The sequence below is a fragment of the Adiantum capillus-veneris genome, chromosome 7 (genome assembly GCF_014529385.1).
Source record: "Adiantum capillus-veneris isolate H3 chromosome 7, ASM1452938v2, whole genome shotgun sequence".
NCBI lineage: Eukaryota > Viridiplantae > Streptophyta > Polypodiopsida > Polypodiales > Pteridaceae > Adiantum > Adiantum capillus-veneris.
Genome location: NC_140937.1, coordinates 119,187,582 through 119,201,368, shown reverse-complemented (window position 1 = coordinate 119,201,368; position 13,787 = coordinate 119,187,582). Strand labels below are relative to the sequence as shown.

The window sequence follows — 13,787 nt, the reverse complement described above, 5'->3', positions numbered from 1 at the left end:
ATGAGAGCATTGTGGTCAAACTATGGCTATGGTTTGTAGGATAGAAATGGATTGCATTTAGATAGGAATAAAGTGTTATAAACTATGACCTGGTAGCTTATAAACTATGACATGGTAGCTTATAAACGTGCATCTCTGCGAGAAGTGATTGGTGAATAATCTTTGATTGTTCAAGTGTGCTGAGCGCATTTGAACAATCAAAGACATCACGGACGTTTTTGCAGCCTGTCCACCTTGGAAAGGCGCCATGGAGTAGCGAAGGGTTGTCCAACATTAGGTTTTACATGTGACCTTCTTCCATTGTCTTAATGCCTTGATGACTTGGAGGTTTGATGCCGATGAAAATGAGCTTGGGCCTTTGAGTGTTTGATGATCTGTGTTTTTTGTCATAGTTTTATTTTGCTCGTACCAATGCATCTATTTCCAGCTGTAGGAATTTGAATGGGTCAACTACAATGGACCAGTTCTCAAAATTGCATCCTATCTCAAAAAGCCGCCCTGTTTTAACTATAGTGGAGACGCAGTTCTCTAAAAGCCACCTTGTTTTAACTATATTTATAGTGAGCCGCCTTTTTCGTGATGACGTGTCAGCCTCGAATTTGTGACAGGCACTTGTGTGTGGGGGGCAATGACTTTGTGACAATCACTTGTGTGTGTGGGCCAATGGTATTGAAAAACTTGACAAGCACTGTGTGGTTAGCTTTGGTATTGTCGTGTTATACTAACTAGATGTCATGGGTGACAAGGTCAGTTTGCATGAAATCTAAATGTTGCTTAGTTGTTGAATCTGAACTTCCAATGGTTAAAAAGAGGAAAATTTTATAGGCTGCTAGCAAAGCAGGTAGCTCAAGGACTTCCGCAAGAAGGGGTGATTTGCTCAGTACACTAGATCAAGCTACCACATCCCTCCAAGGAAGCAGTCCTGACCACGAAGCTGAAGTGTCCCCAAAGAAGCATGCCGACACTATTGATGTTGTCATGGAAGAGATTCCTAACCCAGACCAAGTTGTGGGTGTTGTTGTTGGAACTGAAGACGGCTCTGGGGATCAGGATGAATTTTTTGAAGAAGCCCAAGAATTAGTAGCTGCCAGTGTAGCTGGGCTGACCAGGCGGATGACGATGGTCAATCTGAGAGTGTCTCCACCCAGCAGACCACTACCTTAGACCTGGCTACCACAGGAAAGAAAAAGATAGAGATCTATGGAAAAATTTTGGAAACTTCAACGCCACAGGCATTTTTGGAGAGGATCAAAGTGAAGCACGTCCAACCACCCCCTATGGTCCCACTGTGCAGAATGCTTCCAACCGAGGCAATTAGGAAGATTAGCCCACTTACAGAGAGGACTGTGTCAAGGATCTTCAAGAAAATGGGTGGCTATATTCCCAGCAAGGGGGCCTTCACCGTCAGTATCTATGATTTGGAGGGAGAACAGACTTTGTTAATAGATGCAATGCATGAGAGCTGGGATGATGGGTGGAAGGAATTGAACCAGAGGTACGAGGAGGAATTGCTTCAGAGCGAGGAGTGGGGTCCCTATCTTACAGGAAAAATGTCTTTGATGGAAACAACAGACATCGAGCATGGATGGCTTGCATAGCTGAGGGTAAGATCATATTTAGCCATTTTGAATTTCCTGCATAACTGATTGTAAAACTTGTATTGATTTGTCCTCAGCACAATCCTCTGCAACGAGCAAGCACTGTAGTGTTTTATGCAATTTTCTAGAGTTTAGGAAGCAAGATGTTGGAGAATTACTTTTCTCCTTGTCATGCTTAAACAAGTAAGCTCCATTGGTCTTTACTGTGAATGAATTTCCATTAATAAATTTACTGTGAATGAATTTCCATTAATAAATTTCTTTTTCTTTGATGTTTGTCTGACATAGGATAAACGAGTTTGCCTTTGTGCCAACCACATTTGGGGATAGACTCTTCCAACTTAGGAAGCTAGGTGAGTCTGACAAGAGCACACTTTTGTCCTACCTGGAAGAAGAGTACAAAGCATGGGTGGAATCAGAGATGAGGATTCAAGGTGGTCGGGGTAAGAAGAGTTGGTTTTCATTTCCCATTCAAATCATGACCTAGCTAATCTTCAAGGATGACATGGAACAAAAAATTGAAAAGGAATCAAAGGGGCTTCTTATTGATGACAAAGGTAGCCGTGACAAGATTATAAGGAACGTGGAGACACTTTATCGAGGTAAGACATCAAAGTTTGCAAGGATTGCAAACCCAAGCAATGGGGAGCAGTATTGGAATATTGTGTTGTCACTGCCTTGGCATGAGCCATCCACCCACATTGCCACTGAGGAGAAACTGAACATGATAGGATCATCAATGATTAGCGATGCTAATAAAGCTCAGATTGTGTGCATGCTGGACAACCACAATGCAAACCAGAGAACTTTGGAGGGACTCCCAAATGACAAAGCTAAGGTTCGTGATTGGCTGCATATGTATTGCTTTTGGTTGCAATTGGCAGACCATGGTCGTATACTCATACAAGAGATAAGGGAAGTCGATCATGTGCCTCCACCTCCTGAATCTTGTTGGAACTCATACGTACAACTATGTAGAATGAGCTTCTTTTGAAAGGCTTTCAGGACTAATGAGGGGGGAATAAAGTTTTCTAATGAGCCTGATCTTTAGCCCGCGGCGTGCAGCCCGCGGCCTGAAGATAGCTGCAACATGGGTGCTTTACACGTGCAACTCCTTTCTTTTGTTGTTTCTTCAATTTACTATACTGGTGTAGAGGCTCATTTCATCTGTTAGATCTCTTATAGATGGCTCCGAAAAGAGCATGCTGAGAAACATATAGCAAAAATACCTGCCATGGAGTACGTTTGGAAACAGGAGGACCAACCGGTTTACATGTACCAAGATGTGAAACTTGGTAGGGTAAGTATAGCTCTTTGATGATTCAATGAGATCCTCTTGCAAATAATGTTGTCATGCCCATGACAAGTGCACATTTAATGTAGCATCTGAGTGAGGTGGAGACAAGGCACTGCCCTTGGTGGCTGGACTTGCTTGGTTGATGGGCACCAGAGGAGGAATTAGAGTTGTATGACTTGCACAAGACACAATTGCAGATGGGGACAACAAAACATCAAGATCAAGGGGGGGACTTAATATCTCACTTTGCCTCCACTGGGTCAACAGTATCTAAGAGTAGTGGCACGAGGCCTCCAATACAAGTAAACCTCGGCAAAGAAATAGTTAATAAATACTTGGTGGCACAACAGTAGTCTAAAAGGGAAAGGAACCACCTTAGGAGAATCCAGCAGCAAGGGCACTTATTTTCCACCTGAATTGAAACCAGCAGGTAAGGCTAAAAGATAGAAATGTCTTTGGCACTATCAAATACGTGTCGGCGCCTAAAAGAAGAGTTGTGCGCAGGCATTGTGTTTTGCTTTCATGTTCAGGTGGAGGAATTGTGGAAGGCAATGACTAACCCAATCGAGAGCGAGGAGCTGACCTCTAGTGTATCTGAGGCACTGACTATTGTCTGCAGCGTAGGGAGGATTAAAGGGAAGCAAGTAAACAACTGTGCTGATGCTGACTTTCCTTCTAATGTAGCGGTGGAAGGATTTGCCCAGAAGAAGGTTCCGGAGTGGAACAAGCTTGGCCCAATGACATTTGAGAGCACTTTCAAGCTGGAAGACCTCTACCTTTCTGACTTGGGATATCTAGTTTGCTTGTATCCACTGGAGGAAGGAGTGTCTATTGAGCGCATAGCCACCAGATTGGGTTTGCAATGTTCCAACGACAGATTGTCCATTGCACTCCACCAATTGGAACCAAAAATGGGCACATTGTCATGCATGTGAGTCTCCCTCCATTTGGTTTGGGTTGTTGTTTGTGGCCAAGTATTGAGTGATATATCTTCTTATGATTTGGAGTGGTTGTGCTTTTAGATGTCTTGTTTAATGCTATCGGTCTTTGTGAGATCATCCACCCCAATCACAACTCTTGATGTACATGGGGACCAACTAGCAAAGATGGACCTGGGGGAGGGTTTTCAATCAGCAAAGGACATAATATATGATGTGTAGGAACCTAATTGATACTTTGAATCTATGCATAGGACATTTAATCTTGAAATAATGTGCATGAAGGTAACAATGTGTAATTTTATGGCTGCTCTATCATGCAAGGTTCCCCTTGAGGATATTTCAGTACGCAAGGGAAAGCCTTGGCGAGGTGGGATTCAGCGTGGCGAGAAGTTGGCAAAGTACATAATATCCTTGTTTAGTTGCATTGAAGACACAGTGCTCGACCTCTTTGCAGACACGGGAACGTTTGGGTTGGCTGCTGCCTTCATGGGTCGCCATGTTTTGATGTTTGAAGGAGACGACCGGATCTATTCTAGACTCCTTCTTTCTTATCGGAGTATTGAATTGTAGTTGACATGTTGGAAATGTTTTTCATTGGTATATGGTTGAAATTGTTGTGTATACATAAGGCTATATGCACTGGATTTGTTCTAGACTCCTTCCTTATTGGAGTATTGAACTATAGCTGACATGCTGTATGTTTTGCATTGGTTTTTGGTTGAAATTTTGTGTTCACATAATGCTATATGCAGATTGCTGTGCTCGAGATAATCTCTACATTTTGCTGTCAGGTTTTATTGAGTCTACTTTGTGCATCAGGTTGAGAATTTTTTGAAAATTGTAGTATTCTACATCAGGTTGCTCAAGGTTAATTCAATTAGTTTCCTGCTGAACAGTGAAGTGAAGTTGAGTGTGAAGTATTCTCTATCATCAGTGTCGAGAACACGTTAGTCTTCTGTACGTCTGGCCATAGGATGTTTTTCTATGATTTATCGAAGTCCCCTTGGGGCTTTTTGCCGGTGTGCCCCAAGCACACCGGCATGCCATCAAGTGGTTTCCTGAGGACAATGATGCCTTTGACTAGCTTCCTCTTTTTACAAGCTATGGTGTATAGTGGGCATTCATGGATCTACCCTTTGCATGTATGTATGTGTGGGGGCACACCGGCATGCCATCAAGTGGTTTCCTGAGGACAACGATGCCTTTGACTAGCTTCCTCTTTTTACAAGCTATGGTGTATAGTGGGCATTCATGGATCTACCCTTTGCATGTATGTATGTGTGCATGTAGATTATTGTCATTATATTGATCCAGCAAAGGATAGCATGTAGTGGAAGTGGGTATTGCTATGCAATCAATGGATTCAACAAACAACACATCCACCCAAGAAGCATAGCTTGGTTGGTGAAGCCTTCGTGATGTAACCCCCAAGATTGAGGGTTCAAGGCTTATGGGATGTGTTTTCTTGGGTGTACCTGCTTCCTATCCTCACCCAGGAAGCAGAAGGAATTGGATGGACTTGTCCTTTCCTCACCCCTCCACTAAGACTCGAGAAGATAAAATACTGCCTGACAAACATCACAAACCAAACACTAGCTGCTAAACTTCAGCCGGCTCCTACATGTTTGTCGATTATGTAGTCAACCTCACCTGTCTCATTGTGGAACCTCACACTACGACTGATTGTTGTACGAATTCCAGATGTTTCTCCTTCATAGGATGCATTTGGCCTTTTGATTTCCCGCACTTGTCCTTTGCACCGAATGACAGTCTTTTGATGTTTTAACTGCAAGACAAATTACTTCATAGGATCTTCCTTTGCTGCCTTCTTTAAAACTTTGAGCCGTTTTGCTACCCGCTCAACACCCGTTATCTCACACTAGAAAGAATATTTGGATCAGCATGAATATTCGTAAATTTGGATCAGCAAGAATATTTGCAATTAGATTATAAACTTGTGCAACCCCACTTCCACAAGGATACGAACCCGCAACCCAACCTTTGCCAACAAAGTGTCGAATCAGCTCTCTGTTTTGCATACACACTGCAGGGAAACAAACAGAGAAAGTTCAAGGTTTGTTTTTTTGGGGGTTTGCTATACTTTGGGCGCTTTTACCTTTGGTTTAACCAATTATTCATGGCCTTGTCAATTTGTCTCTTACATTGTGTGGATGATGTCTTGACTATAACACCCTCAATGACACCAAATCTTTTATGCTAACTGCTCACCTATTTTATTGTTTTCGTAAAAAGTGATTTGCACTCTACTCCTTGCTCACTTCGTGTGGCTCGCTTCATACTCACACCCCGCAAAAAAATCATATGTATCCAAGAAGGGAGAAACAATGGTGCTCAATATACTATGGTCCGCATAGTACCAGTGAATGCCCTACTTTTAGAGTAGAATTCAATGGGAATTGCAATGCTTGTGGGAGGTATGGTCATCAAGATAAGGATTTCATACTATTTAAGTGTGTGATGGCCAATAGACCAAGCTTAGCATGGACAGATGCACCTCGAGTGCCTGCATTGATGTCGGACCCACCTCTTGAACAAACGTCACAACACATGGTCCATAGGGCCCAAAATTTTGTTGAAACAACACCCTTACCACCTCGAGTGCTAGGACCGCAACCACCACATTCAAGAATCACGTCTATGAATCAAGTGGATCGTGAGTCATATATTGCTTTTTTGGAAGGCTGTGAGGAAGATATAGACGCTAATATTGCCTACACGATTGATGCACTTGAAGAAAGTCCACAATACTACATGGAGAACTATTGGGAACAAGTCAAACCTATCTATCAAATAGCTGCTCTTATTGCAAGAGGCCAAAATATCAATTACACTGCCAAGAGACCACCTCCTCAATGCTATGAGTGTGGAGGTCCACATCATGTAGCCGAGTGTCCTATTAGGCTACAAAAGAACGCCACAGTAATGCAAACCAATCAAGCGAGCACGTCTACAATGCCGATACTCATGTGTGATCGATGTGGCATAGATCATTTGTCCAAATAATACAAATGCGATGAAGATCACGCCATTAAACTTGATTGAGGTTACCGAGGAGCTATCACAAAATACACCTGTGGTACGAGAACACGTATTCACACGATCGATGCTCCAAAAACAAAATTATATTCTTGAAGAAAGAGACACGACATTAATTTTCCAATCTCAAAAGAAGAAGAAAACACGAAGGAAGAGATCGAAAAAATTAGTGAAGTTAGACCCCAACTCAAAGACCAACATAGGGACAACACTGAAGAGGATTTTGATTCAGGTGAAACCATGGAGACCAAAACGACTACAATGAAAGAAACCAACAAGGAATATTGTCATGAACCACAATGGCCTGGGTCCAAGAAGTAGATAGAAACTTATCCAAACCCTACAAAGGAGATCAAGAGAGTCAAACAATTAAGGAGTTTAGTAGAAGATACCCAAAGGGATTTAGAACCAGCACCTAGGCAGATCCAGATTACAGACACATTGTTCTCTATGCAACAACAACCTCACAAATTCAATAGACCCCTAGCCATACCTAGTGTCATCCAAGAAGAAAGTGACTTAAAGTCACGGGAAAGTGGGTGTACTCACTTCTTGTGGAAAATAATGTTTACAGAGGAACTACCTGACCCTATCAAAGCAATGGAGATCCATCTTCTTCACGTCAATGGACTGAAGCCCAAAGGTGCCATTAAATATTGCCAAATTGATGGATTTCATGGCTTCAGAAGTTAGAACCACCATCATCTCCAAACTATATGGAGACCCTAAGATATTCTTAGCTCTTTGAGCTTTCCTCAATGGAGAATTGAAGGTCGGGCTACCACAATTTTCATAGATGGATGGAGCTAGGGAGATGCCAATAGAGGAGGAACACTTAGATCCACAACCCAACCTAGATGAGAACTTTGTTGTAGAAATACATGTTAATAAGTTGGGAGAATACTTTGAGGGTGATGAATTAAATGCAACCATATCAATCACTACCAAGGGATTAACTATGAAGGGAATCCTTGATGGTGGCGCTAGAGTTAGCATTGTGACTAAAAATTGATGGGAAACTATGGGAAGACCTCTCTTGGGACCACAACCATAGTAGTAAAGATGGCCAATGGGTCTATTGTTAAACCTATTGGGATGCTAGAAGATCTCAAGATCAAGGTCTTTGGACATAAAATAAGAAATACCTTCATTTTTATGGATTTCTCCAAGCACACTATGGCATTTGAGATGATCTTAGGACGTCCTTTCATGGGGGAAACAAAAATGGTGCATGACGTCTAAAAAACCATGTCTACTTGCAATTCCAAGATTCTGTGATTTGAGTGGATCTTATAACTGGTCAAGCACATCCTCTAGGAAACTGGTTTATAATTGATCATATATCTGACACCATGGTTCCCTCGGCCCCATTGTAGTATTGTTACACATGTAAAGTGGACAATGATGTTGGGGAGGATTTTCCTTATATGGATGTACTACCTGGGATGATTGAGTCGGACAATGTGGATTTGTTCCACTTAGAAGAAACCATAGACACTTAGGGAAATAGGGGGATGACCTGGGTAACACTTGAGGGGGATGAAATGCCACCACTCGTACCCTTAAATATGCTAGAAGCAATGCATATAGCTTCTGATGACTTACAAGATGAAGATTTGACTGGCATTGCAGTAGCGTCTCACAAGACTATAGCCCACACAATTTGGGGTTAGAATCATCAATTGAAATTGACTCTGAGGACGAAGAATCCCAGATAAATATTAGTGAAAATGTGGGTCTAGTGGTACCCTAGATGACAATCTATCCAAGGGAGCAAAAGACACAAGTAGCGATTCATCTAAAGACTCTACACTAGAGACTAGCCGTAATAAAAAATTAGACAAGAAGAGCAAGAGATATAAGAGGTGATGATATCAAGCAAATGTGTCTGCTAGAATAAATGAAAAGAAATCTACCGTAGAATGGCTTAATTATATAGGGGCATGTGATTCTCATCGAAAGCTGGTAGATAGCTGGGGTGACTACCTTCAAAGTATTATGTGGTGTAGTCCACAACCCATTGACATCGCACATCTAGAGGCTACAGAGAAGCCAAAGTTGAGCCGTACCGTAAGGAGATGACATACTAAAGAGCTAGCTCAACAGCAAAAGAAGTAGAAGAGAAATCACAGTCCATAGAACAACAAGACCCCACATACTTACACCCTACACCCAAACATTTCAAATCCTATGCCACAAAGGAACGTAGGGTTGTGTATACAAAGGCTCAAAGAAAACCTATCGATGGAGGCAATGGAGTTTATGATAGTCCAGTGATAGTTGAGGAGATAGAGTTGGCAGACCCAGGAGAAGAGCCCAAACCTGTTTTCATTGTCCAAGATGTGACAGAAATTGAGGATTATGTACTTAAAGAACTTCTCAAGGAATTCAAGGATATATTTTCTATGAACATATCATGACATGAAAGGTGTTCCACCTTCCGTGTTGCAACACACAATCCCCATGAGTAGCATGGCTAAACCAGTCCAACAACAAACCTACCTAATGAATCTTAAGTATGCAAAGAAAATCTTGTCAAATGCGGATTCATATACCCTATTGAGCACTCAAAATGGGTTTCTCCAATAGTTATTGTGTCGAAAAGAAATGGGAAACTCTGAGTGTGCGTAAATCTCAAGAAGGTTAATGCCTCCACTAGGAGGGACCATTATTCAAAACATGTACTTGAAATAGTTGAAGGGAAGGAAGCTTATAACTTTTTAGATGGATACTCCGGCTACAATCAAATCACAATTGCAGCTAAAACAGCTTTTATAGCCGAATTTGGAGTGTTTTCATTTTGTGTTATGGCTTTTGGCTTAACCAATGCCCCTGCTACCTTTCAAAGATTAATAAACACCGCCTTTAGAAAATATTTGAGATAGTTTTGCGAATATTTCTTAGATGACCTTAGTGTTTATTCCTCTTGGAAAGAACATCTATCATGCTCACAAAAAGTGATTGAGAAGTGCAGATTGTATTGCATCTCCTTAAACCCTTTCAAATGCCAATTTCGGGTTAAACATGGAGTCATTTTGGGGCATATAGTGTCTAAAAATGGGATTTCTACAGATGAGAGCAAAATTAAAGCCATACCTGAATTGCCACCACCTACAAACTATAAAGGAGTTCAAAGGTTCATGGGCTATTTTGGTTATTACTAACGGTTTATTTTAAACTTTGTCGAGAACTTCTTATTGAGTTTCACTGGACCGCGGAGTGTGACCATGCTTATGAGTCATTGAAAAAGACCTTGAATAGCGCTCCTATTCTATGAGTGCCCGATTCGAATGTAATTTTCCATGTGCATATTGACGCATCAAACTTTGCTATCCTAGCTCGACCAGGAGAACATAAACTGGACTATCCCATTAGCTTTGCAATTCATAAATTGACTGATACCGAGAGAAACTACACCACTACAGAGCGAGAAGGTTTAGCTATGATTTATGCAATAAAGAAATTCCGCTACTACCTTCTTGCTAACAAGTTTTTTGTCTATGTGGATCATCAAGCCTTGTTGTATCTAGTAAATAAACCTTGGGGAGTGTTTGATGACATCCATCATTCACTTGCTTCCCTCTCAACCTTCCTCCCTAACCTCTCAATCTCCCAATCTTAGGGAATGTATATATAAAGCCTTATACTCACAAAAAACAAAAATAAAAAAGTAAAAGAGCAAGAGCAACTAAAAAAATATATATAAACCTACAAGTTCTACACATAACACAAAATCATAAAAACACATTATGCACAAGGACATGACCTTTTGACACGACCCCTGTAATATTTTTACTCTAACCATCATCTATTTGTGTGTACATATATCGCTAGTATTCTAGAGTCATACACTCCTGCCTTAGCTGAGAGGTACCCTCTTTACTTTGCACAAGTGTTTCACATAGTCTATCGGGTGCTTGCATGTGAATGGGATTTGGTAGGTACTCTAGCATGTGAGAGGAACTTCGAGGAATTGTAATGGTTGATACGTCTCTTGACGACAACTGGTCCATACTTAGTGGAGGATGTCATCCCGATTGAGAAAGACTACCCTCTTGACCAAGATGACTATAGGCATCTAGTGACCTTCTTAGTAAACATTGGTGCCTCTAATGATGAAGACAATTTACATGATTACACGGATGGCACATATGGTTTCATGGATGATGACTTTGTTTTTCTTGACAACGAGGATAGGGGTTTAGCCTTAGGGTTCCCCCCCAATCTCTACAATTTTCTATTCCCTTGACTCTCTAGGGGGAGTGAAAGTAATTAGGTTAGGGTTCCTTATGTTCTTTAATTGTGTTCAATAAGGGTTGGTACCTCTTCCCACTGATGTGCCTCCTAGAGATATTCTTTGTGTTTCATACTGTGTACAAAAATGTGTTGCTATTGTTAGAATTTGGACCTTCACGGAATCTTTCTCTCGTTCACTCTTCAAATCAAGCGTGATCATCAACACATACAAGTGTTTCTTGTCCATTAGCATTGCCCCTTATCTTTTTTGCATCCATGTTTGCCTGCTTTAATGGTGATTGGTACCATAATATTTAGCGCATTTTCTTAGTATCAAACATTAAATTCAATGTAATTTTTTGTCAGAATCAGTTTTCTAGGTTTAAAAATCAAGCATTCCGACTAAGCTAGTTTGACCAATCTAGGTGTTAGAGATCTTCTCTTAATGCCATGGGGAATACCTTCCTTATAATCAATGGTTACTTTAGATTCTTAATCCAATTTAGGAAGCATTGTGTGTGATGTAGTAGGGCTTTCTAGTGGGCTTAGTTCTTATTCACCTTTAGCTTAAGAGTTGTAAAGGGAGTTTACTAGTGTGATGAGCCTGGGGAGGGTAACGATGTTATATGACCCCCCAAAGCTACAAAATTAAAATGTTGAAAATGAACAAACAAAAAAATCAAAGTGCCACAATGTAAAAATCTTAAGCTGGAAGAGAAATCTCAGCTTGATTTGGTACTTCACTCACATATACTGCCTATGGTACTAGCATCCTAGAGATTCCCAGTGTGGGCGCTTTTCCTTGAAAAGCAAAAAACCCAAGGCATACAAAATAAGCACACACATCAAAATTGAATCACTGTGAAAAGACTTTGGGGGGTCAAAGAAAAGGAAATAAGTTAGGCAATGATTTCATGAGCAAATCCTTTTATCGTATCTTAACTACAAGGCTTCTAGGTATAGCCTCTAGTCAGCCCTCAGACATGAAATACTTGGCTCTTGCGATTAAACAACTTAACTGACTAGAGAAAATTGAGAGATTGCCCATAGTATTAATAGTTGACCTCTAGTGCCTTTCGATCGTTAGATTAGCAACCCTAGACTTGTTTGATTTTTGACCTTTACAAATGTTTGTGAGTTTGATTATATTATAATTTAATGTTTATTGACTGACAAATTATTTAAAATTTTGTTACCAATCAATTTGTATATTTATAACTGTATATGCTTTTCAATTGTATATGAGAATGCAATTATTGTGCCAATTTTGTTTGATTTTGCAGTGACTGAAGAAGGATAAGGACATTCATCTCAAATTCTCTTCCACCTCGACGAACGAGCTTCAACTTAATAGCTTCCGAGGACGGAATCTTCATCAGGAAGGGGTGTATGTTAACCATCAGCGTCCACTTCTAGTAGTCACGGGCCGGGCTTGTCGATCCAGTAGGATCGAGCATTGCAACAACACAATGGCGGTGAGGCGGTTGAGCACGGCACGGTGGTTGTCCCTCTATGTTAGTTAGACAACAACCCTATGGACCTATGGCCATAGGGTTCCCTTTAACATCCTTATATACTACAAACAAAGAGTACTCAATTGAACCAAGTCCATTCATGATCTATCTGCATCTGTAGAGACTCTATATTGGGATGCTATGGACCAAGGGAAATAGGGTGCCCTCTGTATGGTTTTATGACCATAACATAGTATGCTTTGAGCATAAGAGACCGTAGCATTACATGGATCTAATTTCTCTTATCTTCTTAAGTGTCATTGGACCATACCATAAGAAAACAAAATAAGCTAAAAATGTATGATACTCTTGGTACATCTTGAAAACTACATAAAAACCTAGACTATGCAACCCTTATGGCCTTACGACCATAGGGTTCTTTGAAAGTGTAAACTATTTAAGGAATTTGACATTGGACAATAACCTATGGTCTTATGGAAAAGAAAAATTAGAAATAAAACTAACAATAGATTTTAAAGTGCAAATGGGAGCACTCTCAAAGAGAATAAATAAAAAGCTATGTGGGTGCTCAATTTAAACGATGGATAGATTTGCCAAGTCTTAAATATTATGGTTGTCTTGATCTTAAAGTCACATTATCACACAGTATTCATTTATGTTCTTAATAACCATTATGCAAATTTGCTTTTTTGACAAAATCTTAAAAAATATAGGACATTGGAAGTTTTAAAAAACTTGGAAGGGTGGCATATCTTTAATATGTTACACAAACATACTTATGAAACTAATAAAGGTCACAAAATTCAAAAGGAACTTTTTTAAAAGTGTAATACATCCACAAATGTTATGAATAGGTCTAAGCTTTGCACTTCAATGAATTTGATCGTCGTTGATTTAACCACTAAATATGCAATCCAGTTTACAAACTAACAATTGCCATACATTAAACAATCACTGCTTTGTGATAAGCCTTGAAACAATGTTTTTTCTACGAGATAGAAGATCTTGCTAGATGTTCTCATTGCTACATGACAAGCTAGGAAAATGCATGAGTCCTAACTTTCCTTTACAAAAACAAATCCAAGATATCCATTCTCTTCATCGTCCAAAAGAAAACAAAACTTGTAGTTTTGACCAAGACACTTTCTATCTTTGAATAAAATCGTGCTACAATTGAAGAAAG

At 40.3% G+C, this 13,787-nt stretch overlaps 2 pseudogenes; both read left to right on the top strand.

Annotated features, from left to right (window-relative positions):
* Positions 1-729: 729 nt before the first annotated feature.
* LOC147454506 (uncharacterized) lies at positions 730-4,055 on the top strand (annotated as a pseudogene).
* A 6,670-nt stretch (positions 4,056-10,725) lies between these two features.
* LOC147454505 (uncharacterized) lies at positions 10,726-11,422 on the top strand (annotated as a pseudogene).
* The last annotated feature ends 2,365 nt before the right edge of the window (positions 11,423-13,787 follow it).